General features: G+C 36.3%; 1 pseudogene; it reads left to right on the forward strand.

The window, feature by feature from the left end:
• The window catches only part of LOC149157616 (homeobox-leucine zipper protein HOX9-like), a 108,973-nt pseudogene that overhangs the window by 20,029 nt on the left and 68,876 nt on the right, over positions 1–20,068 (forward strand).

Below are 20,068 nucleotides of genomic sequence, written 5' to 3' on the forward strand. Positions count from 1 at the left end.
GTCGTCACCTACATAAATCATAATAGATAGCGCTTTGTTACAAATTCTGTGAAAGTCTTAACATCAAGGGAGAGAAAATATTTCAAAGTGATAGGTTCAAAGTGAGGGATGATATGGAAGATGCATCGTTGGTTGTCAAGGTCATGTATCTATTTCAAGTGGTAAACTAAAGTGGTTGATTACTAAATTGCTAAGTTTGGTCTAGTGGATGCACTAGAGCTTGGTGCTTGTTGAATGGTTGGTTTCCCCCTGCTTCGGCCTTTGTGAATACAACTCTATTGTTTAGGATTCTTAAGATAGTTGAATTTCCCAACAATTTTTCTTATCTTCCCTAATCAATATATATTAATCATGCGGTCTATGAATTTTTATTTTCTTTGTTGGCCCTCTTAATCTAGATATCAAGAGGGGTGTGGCATACAATAAGGGTAGGGCCTGGGTAGATTTGAAAGTGCCTATCTGATGGGTCCCTATAATACTAGTGATTACCCCATTACTATTGTAGTTGTACCCCTTATTAATATTTTTGTGCCCCTATTGTCCCCATATTGTTATTACTGTGCCCCATAGAATCCCTCTATTGTTATTTTTGTGGCTTTATATTATTATTGTTAGGTCAGCTGGGTTATATTGTGACTCCTTAGACTCCTATATATAGAAAGGAGGTTTTGTCATTTGAATCATCCAGGAATTGTTCATTTATGTTTAAAGGAGGTTTCCCCATCGAAGAGGCTGAATTTTAAGGCGTTGATCTATCTTTTCTATCTTTTTCTTGAGCTGGTTTCATAACATTTGGTATTAGAGCTTTGGATTCTAGGGTTTTGCTGCTCCAAACATGCCATTGTGGAATTTTTTCTATAACGTTTTCTTTGCAACTTTTCAGAAGCTAAAAAATAAAACCCATTTGAGAATACATCGCGCTGAAGCTCGGGTCCGAATTTCAGAGTTTTTCGTGCTATATTTGTAGAGATATGATCTGAGGAAGTTGGTCTTTTTGCAGACTCCTGAATTACATTCCAAACAGGTGACCTGGGGAAAATCATCATAACTTTCTCTCTGAGTATCAAATTGAAATTTTGTAAGAAGTTACAAAAAGAGGATGGATTTTAGTTTCTTGTATATATTTTTCAAGGCCAAAGGTCAAAACAGGGACACGTGGCACGTCGTACAAGTTCGCTCTACTGAATTAGTCTATAATCAGGTCACTATGGGAGATTTGGCATAACTCTTCATTGGAGAATCCAATTGGAGTTAGACTAGTGGCATTGGAAAAAGGACACAGAGGGCTACCACAGGTCGCAATTTCAGAATTGGATGATATGAAATTACAGAGATACATCAGAGGCAATATCGAGCTCCTACAAAGTGAAAAAAGGTGTGTAGATTTTTTAAATTTTTGCTTAAGCTTGGTTTGGAAAATTATTTTGATGGAATTCAAAGGGCATAGTAGAGCATTAGTATCGGTAACTGATGCCCTGAGGAAAGAAAATACAAACACCTAGTAAGCAATCTGAAAGCTCTAGCATGACTCATGAAGAAGAGGAAGAAATGCTACATGATATATCAAAATTACAAGACCAAGTGCAACAAATTTCACTCTCACAAAAGCTAACAGAAGCTAAGATAAATGGAGTGGAATCTAAGATAAAGGGCATGGAAGCGAAGATTGACGATTTGAAGATAGATTTGAAGGAAAATTTGAAAATTTTTCTACAAGAAATACTTACTAATGGTGAAAGGGGAGGAAAGGAAACTCATGATGCAAACAAAGGAAATGTTAATCATGATTTCATAGACTCTAATGTTGGATCGAAGACACACCATATTCCAAAAATCGATACGAGGAAGATTGATGGCAAGGATCCCGCAACATGGATATTACAAATGGAGCGATTTTTCGATCTCAATAATGTGCAAAACACACAAAAGGTATGTATTGTAGCTTTATATTTGGAACCAAATCAGTTTGTATGGTATCAATGGCTTTGCTATCGTAAACAATTTATCACTTGGGCAATTTTTATGGAAGAATTGATAGCACATTATGAGGATACAAAAAGCAACACTTTTTTTAGCCAATTGATAAGTCTCAAACAAAAGGGTTCAATAATGGAGCACATTGAGGAGTTCCAAAAATTGAACATAAGGGTAAAAAATATTCCAGAGGAGCATAGGATTGATGTGTTCATAGGGTCTTTAAAGGATAATATCCAACATGATGTTCGCCTTTAGGAACCTGATTCATTAGAGAAAAATTATGGCAACCAGGAAGCATACCACTCACAACTATAAAGATGGAAGTGTTGTTGCCGCTAGTCTTCCACAACCTATAAGGTTGACACCACAACAATTGGAAGAAAAAGAGCAAAAGGGCTTTGTTACAATTGTGATAGCAAATACACTAAAGGTCATAAGTGTGCTGAGAAGAAATTATTCTACATAGATTGTGAAGAGGAAGAAGAAAAGGAGCAAGAAAGGTCAAAAGAAGAGGGTATACTCTAGAAACAAATCCTAGATGAAGAAGAAATGAATCTGACCATATCTTGTAATGCATTGGTGGGAATTACCACTCCTCAAACCATTAAGATAGAAGGAAAAATCAAGAAGAAAAAGGTAATAGTGTTGATTGGTTCAGGAAGTACCCATAATTTTATTCATTGTAAGGTAGCAAAAGAATTGAATTGCTTCTTATATCCAGCACCAGAGTGTCAAGTGATGGTTGCAAATAGAGGAACAATAAATTACTCTGGAAAGTGCCATAATATCAAGCTATCCATGGGAGAATATGTATTGACTAGCCCAATGCTTTCCATTCCAATGGGAGGTGCTGATGTTGTACTAGGAGTACAATGGCTACAATCCTTGGGTACAATAGGTTTTAATTTTCAAGAAAATTTCATGAAATTTTCTGTGGAAGGAAAGGAAGTTGAATTAAGGGGTATTGCAGGGAAACCGGGAAAGATAATCATCTCTAACACTATGACAAAGCTTCTAAAAAAGGAACGAAAAGGTGTAATTGCACAATTATGTTCGCTAGATGTTTCCACATTGGAATCATCTATTTATCCAAATCTCCAAAAAGTCTTGGACAATCATTCCTAGGTATTTGAGACTCCCAAAGGTCTACCACCTATTCGTGATCATGATCATGCTATTCATCTGATTCCAAGAAGTGTTCCTCCAAACATCAGGCCATACAAATATCCCTATGCCCAAAAGAGTGAAATTGAACGTATGGTTGCAGAAATGCTAGAGGCTGGTATAATTCAACCGAGTCAAAGTTCTTTCTCTGCTCTAGTAGTATTAGTTCACAAGAAGGATGGATCATGGCGCATGTGTCCGGATTATAGGGAGCTCAAAAAGCTCACTAGTAAAGATAAGTTTCCCATTCCTGTCATCGACGAATTACTGGATGAATTGCATGGATCAATTTACTTCACCAAGTTGGATCTTCATTCAGGATATCATCAAATCAGAATGAAGACTGAAGAAATTCCGAAAACAACATTTAGAACTCATGAGGGTCATTATGAATTTTTGGTCATGCCTTTTGGCCTTACCAATGCACCCTCAACATTTCAAGGTTTGATGAATTCAATTTTCAAACCATTCCTTAGAAAATTTGTGTTAGTATTTTTTGATGATATACTAATCTACAACAAGTCTTGGAAGGATCATGTTGAACATGTTGACAGGGTGCTACAACTATTAGAGGAGAAACAATTATATGCAAAAAGATCCAAATGTTTCTTTGGAGTACAAGAGGTGGAATATCTGGGTCATATTGTATCTCATGAAGGAGCTAAGGTAGACCCTAGCAAAATTAAAGCCATTAAGGAATGGAAAATTCCCACATCCATAAAGCATCTGCGAGGATTTCTTGGGTTGACAGGGTATTATCGCAAGTTTGTTAAGAATTATGGGAGAATAGAAACACCTCTAACAACACTATTGAAGAAAGATGCATTTTCATGGACTCTAGAAGCAATAAAGGCCTTCGAACATATTAAAGAGGCAATGTGCCAAGAACCTGTCTTAGCTACACCGGACTTCACAAAAACCTTTATTGTGGAATGTGATGCTTCAGGAAATGGAATTGGTGCTGTTTTAATGCAAGATGAAAGACCCATTGCTTTTGAAAGTCGTCCAATCAAGGGAAAGTTTTTACACAAAGTTGTTTATGAGAAGGAAATGTTGGCAATACTCCATGCACTTAAGAAATGGCGACCCTACATAATGGGAAGACACTTCAAGGTAAAAAATGATCATGATAGCCTTAAATACTTTTTAGAACAAAGATTATCCTTTGAAGAGCAACAAAAGTGGGTCACAAAGATGTTCGGTTATGACTTTGAAATCATCTACAAAAAAGGGAAGCAAAATGTGGTGGCAGATGCACTCTCAAGAAAGGATGAGGATGTGGAAGCATTGTTGTGCGCCATTTCTATTATCCAACCAGATTGGATAAACGAAGCAAGGGAGGAATGGAAGAATGACGAAGAAGTGTGGGCACTTATTTGAATTACAACAAGATTCCAGTACGTCAGATACATTTAGCTAGAAAAATGATTTGTTATGGTACAAAGATCGCTTATACCTATGTAAGAATTCCCAGCTAAAACAAAATATTCTTATGGAATTGCACACTTCTCCCTTAGGAGGGCACTCGGGATTTTTAAAAACTTACTACAGGGTTAAGAAGGAGTTTTTTTGGGATGGCCTTAAATCAGATATTCAAAAGTTTGTGGCGGAATGTTTGGTTTGCCAACAAAATAAAGTTGAAACAATTAAGACACTGGGTCTATTACAACCTTTATCCATTCCAAGCCAACGTTGGGAGGATGTTTCAATGGATTTTATCACAGGTTTACCCAAGTCTGAGGGAAAGAGTGTCATCATGGTGGTAGTTGACAGACTTACCAAGTATGCACACTTTTGTGCATTATAACATCCATTTAAAGCCAGTACAGTTTCTACTGCATTTATGGAAACAATTCAAAAGCTACATGGAAACCCAAAGATTATTGTAAGTGACAAAGATCCTGTTTTCACTGGAACTTTTTAGACAGAATTATTTTCTTTTCTTGGTACTCAGTTAGCTCACAGCTCATCTTATCATCCTCAATCTGATGGGCAAACTGAGATAGTAAACAAATGTTTGGAAGGATATATTTGTTGCTTCGTATCTGATAAACAGACACAATGGGTCAAATGGTTGCCTCTGGCTGAATGGTGGTATAACACTTCCTTCCATACAGCAACAAAAATGATCCCATTTATGGCACTTTATGGGTATTAGCCACCATCCATCACATCATATTTAAGAGAAAATTCTAAGGTTCAAGCAGTGGAACATCACATCGAACATCAACAACAAGTCCTCCAGCTCTTAAAGGATAACCTCATGTTGGCACAAAATAGAATGAAACAACAGGCAGATCAACAACGCAACGAAAGAAGTTTTGATGTAGGTGATTGGGTATTCCTATGGCTACAACCATATAAGAAAATGTCCCTCAAGCAAGCTAAGAAGGATAATAAATTATCACCAAAGTATTATGGTCCGTACAAGGTGTTGCAAAAGATTGGTACAATGGCATACACATTGGAGCTTCCTGCAGCTTCTCGATTGCACCCAGTTTTCCATGTTTCATGTTTAAAGAAGGTTATAGGCGATAAGTTCCCAATTCAAACAATATTGCCAAAACTTAACAAGGAAGGAAAAATTATATTGGAACTAGAAGTAGTCACAGAAACAAGAACTCGACAGCTACGAAATCGATCAATTTCAAAGTATCTTATCAAGTGGAAGAACTTATCTACTGAAGATTCCACATGGGAGGATGAGAATTTTATACAGAAGCATCCAGAACTACTCAAGCGTTGAGGACAATACTTTTTTGAAGGAGAGGGGCATGTTGGGTCCCTATAATACTAGTGATTACCCCATTACTATTGTAGTTGTACCCCTTATTAATATTGTTGTGCCCCTATCGTCCCCATATTGTTATTACTGTGCCCCATAGAATCCCTCTATTGTTATTTTTGTGGCTTTATATTATTATTGTTAGGTCGGCTAGGTTATATTGTGACTCCTTAGACTCCTATATATAGAAAGGAGGTTTTGTCATTTGAATCATCCAAGAATTGTTCATTTATGTAATGTAAAGGAGGTTTCCCCCTCAAAGAGGCTGAATTTTAAGGCATTGATCTATCTTTTCTATCTTTTTCTTGAGTTGGTTTCATAACACTATCTGCTGGATTTATGTAGGTTTAATCACATTCAATCAAGCCTCATAAAGTTCAATAAGTTCCCTTCTAGCTAGCTAGACAGTCCTATTTGAAGAAGATTTAATGGTCTTCTAATTTTTCACAATGTGTCTTTCTTGGTAAAATTGTGAGAAAATTGATGAAAAGTTTAAAGTCATGCTAAAGAACCATTGGGAAAATCCTAGTGATATGTACAATTTTTTTGGCTTAATCAATGCATGAAGTTCCACAAGCAGCTTGAGTTTTCCTTCCTTGTACAAATTTACTGATTCTTTTTTAAGGTGCATAGGACGTCTTCATGGTAAAGGTTAAAGCTTAAAATAGTGCAAGTGATGTCAAGAGTTAAGTCTAGTAGAAAACTCATATTTACTATGAGATGAAAAATTCCTTTTTACTTTGGAAGAGGAGAATGGAATATCTATATATGTTGGAAAGTGTGTTTGAGAGTTGAAAGGAAATCACCACATTATTTATTCTCCAGTGGCTCCACTCTCTCTTTTCTATGGTGTCATTTGATCTCAGTATCTCTACCTTCAAGGTTATACTATATCGCATAGGGTTGATCCATTATGGATTCACCTCCAATATGGTATTATATTACTATTTATATTTAATTTAAGTTTATTCATGCCCTTCCATTAGGTTCGAGCAACAAGTGACAGACTGAGTTCTAAAGTACTCTAGATCGTAGAGTGGTGAGACCTCAAGTCTCCTCTTAACCTCCCCATGGAAGATTGACTGATATGTTTGAGATTGGCTTGAAGGTGCAGGACCATACATCCTCATATTGACAGGGTTTAGCTCCAAATGGAATAAAAAAAGGCACCTCTCACCTATTGGATTACCTCCCAACCCCAACAAAGCAGTCAATGATCTATTTAGAGTTTCTTTCCTTTGATCTTGGATGGGAGGAGATCTAAGCTTCCTTACTCCTGCATCAGCCCTAATGTCATATAGATGGATTCCCCTATGGTACTCGAGGACTCCTACAGTGAACCAATGTAACCTCGATTTCCCCCCTTGCCATTGATCATCAAATCCATGAGACTTTGATCCCATTCACTTCATCATGAAATATTTCTCTCACCTTCTTGACTAGTATTGAGTTTTCCAACTATTACCTTGGACATTCTCACTTAATATCACTACACCTATGCTACAGTTATATACACTCCATTTTTTTTAGTATTAGGTAGACTTAGTTCTTAGCCGTGTCAATTATTTACTTGGAATTTACTTTTGGTTTTCTTGTATCTTTCTTTCTAACATTATATATGAGCTGCGTTTGCACTCCCATATTGTGTTCACATTGGATGTATGATGTATCCTCTAGTTCCATTGAGTTACATTTGTAGTCATTTGTTGGACATTAATAAAATTATATTATGTTAAATTATCTTTATCCATATATTGACGAAATTCCCTAGGAATTCCTGTTGTTATTATTTGATGTATTTTTCCAGTACCATTGACCTAGGGTGGTCATTTATCAACTTTAATTAATTTTCTTTCTAGTTTAACCATATGGATATATATCATGTTTTCTTTGTAATATTGTCTTTTTTTCTAAAATTCTAAAGAATATATTTTGCAGACTTGTGAATATGCTAAGATATTTCTGCAATCTGACTTAGAGGATGTCATATTTTTACTATTTCGTAGGAATGATTGGCACATTAACTTTAATAATATGGAAAGGACTGATGTGAATCGCAGTTGGTGTACGAGAATGGTTATTTCAGGTAGCAGTTGCAGAATGTAACAGTTCTTTTAAATCCTTGTTTTGTTTTTGAGGTTTCACAAAAGGTTTTTGTTGGATTAGATGCTTCTGGATACTAAGTTTGAGATATTTTTTGGGGTGGGGGTTATTACAAGCCTCCATAGCAACTACAGACACTACTTGTGATTTTATGGTCATAAGTGTAAAACATCAACAAAAAAATAACTTGACGCCCCAGGATGCCCCCAAGGATTCCAAACCTACTCGGTATGTAAATGCCTTTACCCCTAAAAATGCATTTATTTTCAGAGTTGGGTTTTGTCTTTTTCTGCACCAACGTTCCTTTTTGTATGTTTTGTGGCTTGGTTATAAGTTTTATTTTCGTTCTATTGTATTCATTAGATATGTTCTAAGTAGGTTATTGTTTATGTAATGGCTTGTGTTAGCATCAGTGATCAAAATTCTTTTTTTGCATGCATTCTAGGTGTCTCATCTGATTAGCTGCATTCCATTAGGATCATGGATCATCTGATGGTAGTGGTTCATTATCAAATTTCCCTCATGATCTTTACTTGCTGGCCTATTTTCACAAGTTTAGGTCATTTACAGTCATCTTTTGTCATTACATTTGCAAAAGCCATTTTTAGGGTTTTAGGTCTCATTAGGTCTAGGGTTTGCCACCATAGTCATGTAAAAGCTCAATAATGGTCAGCAGGCACATGAGGAGGTCTAATAAGGTCTCAAGGTCAAAATTTCAATAATTATATACTCAATAATTTATTTTCCCTCAAAACCCTGTTTTGAGGCAAAACAGAGTTTTATGTTCTATGTATAAAAATTTCATGTAATTTTAATTGTCCTATATGTAATAAGTTCAAAATTGCTACCCTTGGTCAGCTTGCCAACTCCATCCATGGCAAGCAAGAACACAAGCATCAAAGCATCAGTTTTTCAAATGATTAAGAAAAGTCAATTTCAATGGAAAAACAAAGTTCAAAACCAAAAGTGACTTTAACATTAGAAAAGTGGGTTTGAGATGAGTGAAAAATTAAAGTCATTCATATTTAAAGTGAAAAGGTTGCTCTTGGTCATTTCATTATGCAAATTTACTCTTGGAAAGTCAAAAATAGCGATTTGGGAGTCAAAGAAGCAAAAACCCTGTTTTCAAGGCAACTTGGCCTGGCGCTGCGCATCAGAGGCAGTGCGCTGTGCATTGGGCCCAGTGCGCTGTGCATCAGTCCAGTTTGCTCCAAATCATCCCAAAACGTGCCAAATTGCTCAACAAACCTCAAATTTGCTACATTTTCTCTCTACAAGTAATTATTCATCCTCAGGTTGAAATTGAAGTCACAATGGTGTTTTCCATAGATCTTGCATGTGAAGAATGAAACCCTAGTTTCTCTTCAGTATTTGCCATCCAATTGTGAAATTTTCATCTCACGCTCACAAAAACTTCAACAAAACTATTTTCACTCTTTATTTACCCTATTACACTTCATTCATCTCATTTTCTCATACACCACTCCCCGAAAGCAAGAATTTCCCTCGCCAAACCCTAAATCCCTCACTAAACCCTAATTTCCTAAAATCATTTCTTTCACTCCCCAAATTCATCTCACAAGAGTAAAATCTCTTCATACTCATCACTATTGTCCTCTTTCATCACCATTTTTCATCATACCTTTATTTCATCACTTTCCCTAAAACAAGCACAATGGCAAGAAACATTGATTGAAGCTATGAGCAAGAAACACAAAGTGACAGTTTAGGAGACAGAAATTTGCAGCCTAGGAGACCTCACAAGCGTGGGAAGATCATCAGAGAGGAGCCTATTAGTATTGCTGAAATTCTTGCTTGTCCTCTTGCCATCGCTTGTTTTAGATACCAATCTTTCTTTGAGTTTTGTGAGATGGTAGAGAGGGTTAGGTATCATCATGAATTGGCTAGGCAATTTGTCATCAACATGGAGGACAATATGGTACAACTTGATGGCATCAACTTCACTCTTTCACCAGCCATTATTGCAGAAGCAACTAAGATGCTAGATGTGTGGGAAAGATGGAATAAGAGACAAAATATCAGCAAACAGAACTATGAACCCTACATTAAAGCTAGATATCATAGCTAATTGGGCAGGGTGTTTCCTTTCAAGTTTTTGGAGGACCGGTATGTGCCATTAATGAAACTCATCATTAAATAATTCGCATGTGATGGAAAGTTCTCCCGAATCTATGCTTATCATATCATTTTTCTTATGCATTTTACTAGGGTTAGAATGATGAGCATACAATACTTCATTTGCAAAAACATAAAGAGGATGACTGTAATTGCAAAGAGGAAACCCTACCCATAGCAGCTCAATAGCATATATCACTTTGCTGTCATCAAAATTGTTGTTTTGCACTAGTTGACTCAGTTGGGAGTGCCATGGGAAACCTTCATTGCCCATGAGATTTTCAAGGGACCTAAAATGTTTTCAGAACCTCAAGAGGAAGCTGGACCTTCCGGGCAACAAAGAGAGCATGAAATCAAAACTAAAGAGGCTCACATTCCTGTATTTATCACTTATGAAAAGGGGACAAGAAGACTTTTTGCAGCTGCAAAACGAGTATTATCACCACCAGGGGTGGAAGGGGTCTTGTTCTCTTCACCAGACAACAGGAAAATGTTATCTTCACCCAGGGTAAAAGGGGCTTTGCCTACTTCTTCAGTAGAGCAGGTATAGGATAGAGGAAAGAAACCATTGCATGATCAAGGGCCTTTTGAAGGTCAAGAGAGAGACTTTGTTTTGATTCAGGGGGAGGGTACTAATTTGATCTCCCAAAACTCAAGGCTCAAGGAGGTCATTAGAGAACAAGAAGCTCATATCAATGCCTTATCCATCAACCTTGAGAGGGCTAAGTGGATCATTAAATACCTTAAGCAACAAAACAAGAAATTGGAGGATAAACAGATGATCATGGAGCTGCAAACTATCAGGGAAAACCAACAGATGGCAAAAAGGAGGAAAGTCAAGCTGACTTCACTAGAGCAAGAAATAGAAGCTGACCGAGAATCATGGTTGGAAAGAGTGAATGTCCACCTTGAGAAGCTTCTTGACAAGGCTAATAAGGAGAATAAAATGTTGTGACACATGGCCTATCACTATTTGGCCCGGAACAAAATTTGTAAGGCACGAATAAGAAGACTAAAAGCCAAGCTAGGGAGAGCCTTAAAGGCCAAAAAGGAGCAAGACAAACTTAGAATCTTGGCTGAAGCTTCCTTGGCTCAGCAAAGTAGTTGATCAGCTTGCCTCATGCCAATTTTGAAGAAGTTTGGAGAACTTTTTGTCATTTTCAAATTTTTAATTGCAATACACAGGGATTTTCCTCTGATGCGCAACGCCATTGGCGCTGTGCATTGAGATGGTAAGGAATTTTGAAGAATGGCTTATATTTTTGAATTTTTCATGAAAAAATATGAAAACCCAGAAAATTTCATGAATTTTGGAGGAGTTTTGGGTCACCAAAAGGGCAAAAAACACCTCAAAATTGCCCTTTCTGCCACTTTTTGGACCCACAGGAAGTAGTGTTGGGAGAACTGATTTTTGGAGGGGAAAATGGACACCAAATTAAAAATTCCACTTTTCCTAGAAAGTAGACAGATAGACCTTTCCAACAAGCCAACTTGGAGCAAATTTGGTGAAGGGGAAGGCCTCCAAATTCAACTAGGAAAAGGTGTTGTGCATCAGGCAGATGGCGTTGCACATCAGGCACAATTTGCTCAATTTTGCTCAAAACTCAAAATTTTCGCCTAGTTTTTTCTCAGTTTGACTTTTTCTCTCTCATGGTCAAACTCATGATGTAAATTGATGTAATTTGATGTAAAAATGATGAAAATTGACTCAAGGAGGTAGATACATCGTATATAGGTGGTTTTGAACTGAATGAATAAGTTTCCATAGTTTTAGAGGCAAGCTGTTCCACTGCCTATTTTTCAGTTCCTAGTTTAGATCTAGTAGAAACAGCTCCTAGACTCATGGATTCGACCCCTAAAGCATAGCATGGGTGATTTTTTGCCTATATCTAGTACTTTATTAGTCATTTGTCAAGGTTGGACTCTTGTTAATGCTTTGAGCATTATTGTACATTCATCTCTGCAGCTTGGCAAGGAAATAGACCAGGGTTTGCAGCATTTTGTGGGATTCTTGTGGAAAGGTGATTTAGTATTGTTTTTCCTTCTGTGATTCAAGTTATCATATGTTTATGTGTGCCATCATCTCTCTCTTTTCATCTTAACTAAATGAATCAAGTATAAAGGTGGAAATCATTGATGTTGCAGTGCTCTACCTTAGGGTTTGTTTAGCTTTACATGTTTTTTGTTGTTTGAAGAGGAGTCATGACATTTCCATGCCCTCTATAGCTCCTCACCAGTATTAAGAATCTCCATTTCACTTAATTTCAAAGTACTAAAGCATTTTCCTACCTTGCCCCACAGAAACCTCTGCAAGAATGATTCCATTCCCCGGACCCAAAACTGCCCTTCACATATGATCTAGCAAATCAACATAAAACTCAATCAAACTCCTCTGAGCATATACGTTGCCTAAAATTAGTCTTTACATAAGTCATCTCAAGCTTCATTTTCTATATTTTTCTTGAGATTGACAAGGAGAGAGCCCTCTCCCGACCTGGTAGGCCTAGCTACCAGGTTAAGTGTGGTTTGATGTTACCCTAGACCTGCCTTTCTCAGCCTGAGGTAGATTTAGGCCATAATAGCTTGATTCATATGTTATGAGTTAGTATCAGTGATTTGAAATTCTACATCAGCCCAAACAATTTTGGCTTCCTAATGATCTCGATAGTAGTGTCCTTCTTCTCTATTCCTCTGATACGTAAAGTGATATAAATTAGTCTCTTGATGTTGAAAGGAAAGGGTTAAAGGATTTTTGAAGAATATTTTGAGATTGAAATTGTATCTACCCTACAAAATCCTACCCATCTCTCCCATGTAAATAACTTCGAGTATAAAAAGTTGTTGGATTTTTCAATCCAAACCTTGATCTGGAACTGGTAAGGTTTTCTAGAATAAAAAGGACATGTAGTTCAATGACAGAGCAGCCGGGGGTACTTCTTGACTTCAACCTCCAACTTGTCCATTTTTTCTTGAGTAGGCAATGGTGAGAATGTGAGGGCCTAATAAGCATGGAGATGTGTTATAGCCCTGAACTTCACCATCTCAAAACTAAAACAAAAAATTTGCGTAGGAGATGGATTTTGTTTTAGGCTTGTAATGGGTGCTGATATTTTTTCTATGCATAGAATACTTAAATTTGTTATGCAGTTAGGAATTGATTGTGTTTTTTGTCTTGAGTCCTGTAAAATTGTTATCTACATTTTACACTTGCAAAATGTTTCAGTTATGACTAGGGTATGTTTTTTCTTCCTCCTGTCTCTACAGACTCATTTATATTGCAGAGGAGACTTTAACAAAGTTCCTTTCAAAGGCTAAAGGAAATGTTGTTGAGTGGATCCATATGCCTAGGATGAAGGTTTGTTCTCCAATTTTTGGCTGAACAATATTTTATGTTACTGTTTTTCTAATGATAGTTAATAATGAGAGTTGGTTATTTTGTACAGCCTGGTCCGGATGGTATTGGAATTGTCACTATTTCACATGGGTGTACTAGAGTAGTTGCACGAGCTTGTTCTCTTATTCGTATAGACCCTAAAAAGGTAAAAATATCCAAATTTACATGGATCTTTGTCTTCACTTCAGGCTGATAGATGAATGGGTGCTTATTTTTTGTTGTTTGATTCAAGTTGAAGATATTCTCAAAGAGCACACGTCTTGGCTTTAGGATTGCGAAAGTGTGGATGTTCTTACTGCTTTCTCAACTGGAAATGGAGGAACAATTAAGCTTTTATACATGCAGGTGAAATGAATTGTAAGATGAGAGGTTTTTAGCCATATAAAATTTGTGAAGTGTTCATGAATGTCTAATTTGAATGCTACTATTAATTGCAGATGTATGTGCCAACTACTCTAGCTTCTACCCGAGTTTTCTGGACTCTTAGATACACTTATGTATTGGAAGATGGTAGTCTTATGGTACATTGGATACTTCTTGCAGTAACTTGGGGATTTCTTAGAAAGAATCAAGAGTTCTGGCCTATTTTCCTTTCTTATTTTCATGTACTTTTCTTTTGTTGGCATGTTCCTATTCTATCTTTATTTCTTCCCCAAATGTAGTTTTTCTTGTTTCAATCACATTTATAAAGCATTTATTCTTGAATAATTTTATTAGCTAAATTTCTAACTTTGGAAAATTTCCAAAACCTTCCTTAATGGTTTGCGAGAGATCCTTGAGTGGAACTCAGGGAGGTCTCAACATGCCCGCAGTGTAGAAGCTTGTTAGAACAAAAATGCAACCTAATGGATATTTGATTTGGCCCTCTGAATGTGGAGGTTCTTTAATCCATATTATTGACCATATGGATTTGGAGGTGTGGATCAATTCCCATGCAAATCCTTTCAACCAAGGGAAAAAACCTCTAGCTAGAAGTTTGGTTTGCTCAAATAAACCTGATGGTAGTATTTCACATGGCACATACCTAGTGTTGAGGTGAAGGGTGCCTATTTTTTACGTGGGGGGAAGTTTGCTCTCTCACTAAATTTGCAGTAAATGGACTCAAGAATTGGATAGTCCAATTGCCTCTTATAGCTAAAAGCATATAAGATTGAAAGAAAGAAGTGATGAGCTTGGTTGTTCGTTTTTTCTTGGTTTGGAGAGGTCATGCAAAGTTTTCTGCTTTGGGTTTTCTCCTTATGGAAGTAGAATGCAAGTAATCTTTGTTGGGGTAGTGAAAGAAAATTGTAAGGAAAATCCATTGTATCCTGGAACTAGTGGAGCCTCTCTTGAATCTTGTAGTATATGTGGCATTTGAAAAAAAATATTCTTTAGACTTGATATTTGGAGATGGTACAACTAGAAAATTCTCTTAAACTATGGGATGTGGTGGGTTATTATTGATCCATAGGTTGTGGGAGAAAGGGGGATTTTGAGGCCTGAACCCAATGGTGTTGAATGTAGTAAGGAAAAATAGTGAGGCCATCCTGAAAGTATATGAACTTCTCATAATGAAAGGTCATCTTGATCCCTAGCATCTAAAGGTGGGGAGGCCCAAGTACTTTGAATGTATGTCCAATAGTTTTCATCTCTAACAGGCTTATTGATCTCTCTTTTATAGGAAGGAGATGACCAGGAGGCATCCAAAGAGTACTTAAAAGGAAGGAGGTGTTCTTTATAAATGCCACTTATCTATAGAAGTGAAGTGACCTTGGAAAACCATATCTATCCACAACCAAAAAGAGTAATCTTATTGGAAGAGTAGAGAGTGAGATAGGGGTATCTATCCTTCACAAGTTCAAATAGATTGATGGCCAGGCTTTGAACAATCCCTCCAAGAGAATCAAAATCTAAACTTGGAAATTCATGCCATATTTTAACTAGATGTGAATGTTCTCTTTTTAGGAGTATTGTTTTTTGCTTGCTAGGAAATCAATGTCTTGCATAAAATCCGATTATCTGTCTGGACTTTGATTGTAGAGGGATCAGTTCACAAACATATTTCTGGGATGGGGGGCTGGAGCTCTCTTCTAGAATGGACATGACAGGTCAGAGATTAGAGTTCACTATCAGACACGAGGAGAAAAGACACCTACCTTCCCATTGCATATTCTTACTGTAGTTAGGCATAGGGACTCTGGAACAGATATGAGAAGTTGGAGATGAGAGGTTTCTATCAGACACCAGGAGCCAAGGCATCCACCTTCCATTTTCCTATTGCATGTTCCTAACAATTTCATTTGAAGGGAATATGCTTATAATTTAACATTTGTGTGTTTCCCCAATATAAGTACTTAAGAATGATAGTTTCTGGTAGATCTTATTCTACATCCTTTTTTGACACAAATTCTGGCATATGAATAATATCTGTCTCATGGGTCTGCACAATTTGTGAACCTCTGATTTTGTTTCCAGTCAGAGCCAAGGTGTTGCTTTTTTGGTAAATGGAATTAAAGGATATGGGAGATGGATCCATATAGTGGTATATCTATTGGGTTAAAATTCATATCCCATTAATTTAAGTATAGTAGGTGCCTTGAGTCTAAACCAAGGCTCCCTTTCGAAAATTTGGTCTCAATCCTCTTTGTGAGAAAATAAAGTAATATGAAATTCTCTTCTACAGAGGAAGGAAGAGATAGAGCCTTATCCCAATGAGATCAAGTTCCATGAATATAAAATGGTTGGGTTGGCTAGGGGCAAGAGAACTTTCCAACCAGGGCATAATCAGTGAGATTGGGGGCCAGATTTTGTGCAAGGACTGGTGAGAGTTTGAAAGCTATAACTTCATGCCATATTTTAAGTTGATGTAAGGTATCCATATTTTCATTAGGAGTCTCATTTGTTCACTTGCTAGTTAATCAGACTCATGAATAAAATCAAAGAATCTGTCTGATTGTAGAGGGGAACTTGTTGCAAGCATATTTGTAAGTCAGATGGTCAGAGCCTTCCAATGTAATGGACATGATAGGTAAACATCTATAACAGACACTAGGAGCCATCACCCATGCCTTCCCTTTGCTCGTGTTCCTACTAATAGTTATATTAAGATAAATTTTAATATTATCAGGGTCTGGAATAAATTTTTCCTTTAACAACTTTGATTTCTATTGTAAATGTTTCTATTATTAAGAGGGAGGGACATAGTACCCTGATTTCTGGATTGTTGACATTTTCAATGTATAGTGTGTTGAAATTGAAGTTTAGTAACATCATTTTTAGGTCAAGAATTTTCCCTCTGTAGTTGAAGTTTCTCATAAAATAGCATTGTCTGTGGAAAGTTGCATTAGTTTGTTATTGTTATCCTATCATATTTATTATTTATATGACCTTGGTAAATGGAAATAAGCTTGGGAGAAAAAAGCATAAAGTGTATCTTATACTATTGACAATACAATGTCTTTAGCTGTATTTTTATATTGTTTTTGTTTTGTTTCGGAAATGAGAAAATCCAAGCAAGAAAAATTGCATGAAGGGCTTGTGAATTTGGAATCAAGGAAAAGGAAGAAAATAAAGAAAAAGAGACCTGCGGCAGTGTGGATGAGGAAAATAAGGAGGATGTGCCTTTAAGAGGGTTGAAAAGTATGGAAAGGTTGGTTGTGAACCTTTAGAATGTTTTGGATTTTGATATTTGATTGATTGTCTAAAATTTGCATGAGAGCTGCCTTGTACAGAATCTTAGTCTGTGAAAGTTTTAGAGAAAGTATGAAGACAACATAGTTTCCATGTCACAAGCCAAGTCTAGCTCCAGGAATTTGACATAAAAATATTTTAATCTCTATTTTTCATCTTGAAATTTGCCTTGGAAGCAATATTTTCTTTGCTAGCTGCTACATACACACATGATGTTTGTCCAATCCCTAGGATTGATCTTATAGGGCAGACTGACATATGTTAAAATATGTTCATCATGGAACTATAATGCATTCATTATATTTTGTTTTCAGTCAATTGTCCTTACCATTTTCTCTTGCTTTTACCATGTGTGCGATACATTATTATTGTCTCAAAACTTGCCTGTGAAGCAACATTTTCTTTTTTATCCACTATATACACATGTTGTCTATCCAATCCCTAGGATTGACCTTATGGGGCAGACTGACATACTAGAATTTTTTCATTAAGGAAATGTAATGCATTCATTATATGTTGTTTTGAGTCAAGTATCCTTGCCCTTCTTTCTTATTTTTACCATTTTCCCGATTATTTATTATCTCGAAAGTTGGCTTGAAAGAAGTATGTTCGTTGTTAGCTGATACATACACGACATCTATTCAATTCCTAGGTTTGATCTTATCGGTAAGTCTGACATATGCTAAAATGTGTTCATTAAGAACTGTAATTTATTTTTCATATGTTGTCTTGAGTCAGCTATCCTTGCACTTTTTTCTTGTTTTTACCATGTCCTTGATTAATTATTATCATCAAATTCAATTGCTTTTGATGTCTCCATGTGGCATGTCACCACTTAATATCTTGCATTGGATGCAAAGCCTTTACCGATTGAAAGGAAAAATGAAACTTGGAAGAGTTACCACTCCCACCTTGGCACCCTATTTCCTCTAGGTTGACTTACAATCACCACAAGGTGCTTCCCTATAGCCAATCTAGGAGTGTATGACATAGAGGCTGGATCATGGAATAATCAAGAATCTCTCTCTCTCTCTCTCCACACACACACACGACCTATTTAGTCTAATTTCAGATGGGGTGAAATGTATAATCTAGACTATTCATGGACTGTAAATTACCAAGGGTAATAAGTCTGATTTCTAGGTTTGATTGACTGTTTGTAGCAGATTACTACACATATAAATCTACTCTTACAAAGTATTTCTAGGGTAAAAAAAGGTAGACTTTTATATCTCTTTTCATATATGATTTCAGCCTTGGCAAACAATGAATTGAAAGCTGTATTAAACCATGAATATCTAGATTTAGAAAGTGATTCACAAGTGGATAAAAGACAACTATATTTGGAAATGATTTCCAGCATAAAGGGAAGATTAGAAAATGTATAAATTTGTTCTAGACATATGCTATTATGAGGTTCAACCACTAGAAAATGTATAAATCTGTTCTAGACTTTGCACTGTTCATTTTCCTCTAGACATTGCATACCCACTGTTGAGTAGTTGGTCAATAATACAATACCATAAGGGTAATGCTAGGGAAAACATGTGTCCATAAAATAACCCTTGGCTACATCTAAAGACTGAATCACTTGTGCCATCGAGATATGTTTGGTAAGTGGAACAAAAAAATACTGAAAGCCTTTGATGTACTATGGGGGATGCCATGTCATTCAAATTACTTTACAATTATTTTTGATAAATTGATTTGAGTCTCATTAGTAGGAAATATTGCATGAGTGGGATAGAATCTTAGGTAAGATATATGTAAAGTTTAAAGATAAGATAGTTTTATTAATGTCCGATTAATGGCCACAAAAGTAGGTCAATGGGACTAAAGAGTACAACCGGTATGAATACAATGTAGGAGTGCCAGTGAAACAACTAGAAAGTGAAGTTGAGTTTGGACAATGGAACCAGATACCTGCATATGGGTGGTGTTGCTCAATGGTTGAGTAGTGAAAGCTTCAATTCTATTTCAGTTGATGTCTTCTTGGTGTTCAAAATACATGCATAGGTTTCTAGTATGCTTAATGTATATTTGGCCCCTAAAAAAAAACCTATGCTACTCACACCTGAACCATAGGACACCATTTGCATGCTCAGAAGATCCATTTTTCATTTATGTTTTATGATCAATCACTAATCCATAAATAGCTTAAGTATGTTTAAAAAAAATGAAAATCATTCAAATACAATAAACATGAAATGAAAGTTTGAAACATCAAAATTCAAATCAATGAAGGCATAATGGAGTGTATTCTCAAACATTCCATAAAAAATAATAAAGGAGTACTCTCCATTGGGCTTAGATCAACATCTCTATTACATTTTCACCCATGAGTTGGGACATAAATGGAGGGATGAGACCATGGTTTCTGGCAAAGCAACTTTAGAGTAGACAATATCCCTAGTCAATAAATCTTTTTGTGAGAATTGTTACCGCACAGATAATCAGTCTTCCAAAGGTTTAGCAAGATGTTAGAGGAACACCACATAGGAAAATTACACATTGTCACCTCAACATGAGTCTCCACTCTTCAGGCCAACTCCTAAAATGTGATGGGATGCTTCCTACACTATCAAAACACTCTACCACAAGATTAATATACTAGTGCCTATAAATATTTATTGGATGATTGAGATTAAGAGTTAGTGTAGATGATTGAAAAACGTAAATATGATATTCTACAATAGCAAATTGCAATGAGGACACAATAAAATAGTGAAATAAGCCTTGCAAATGCACTAATTGACTGTAAGACAACCCTAACCAATTAGGATAATGATTAGCGTTGATTATGCCTTTGATATATGATTGTAAACAACGCTTTTGCTTAT

The sequence above is a fragment of the Pinus tabuliformis genome, chromosome 5_2, assembly GCF_031772625.1.
Source record: "Pinus tabuliformis cultivar Carrire ecotype Pingquan chromosome 5_2, CPIR1, whole genome shotgun sequence".
Lineage (NCBI taxonomy): Eukaryota > Viridiplantae > Streptophyta > Pinopsida > Pinales > Pinaceae > Pinus > Pinus tabuliformis.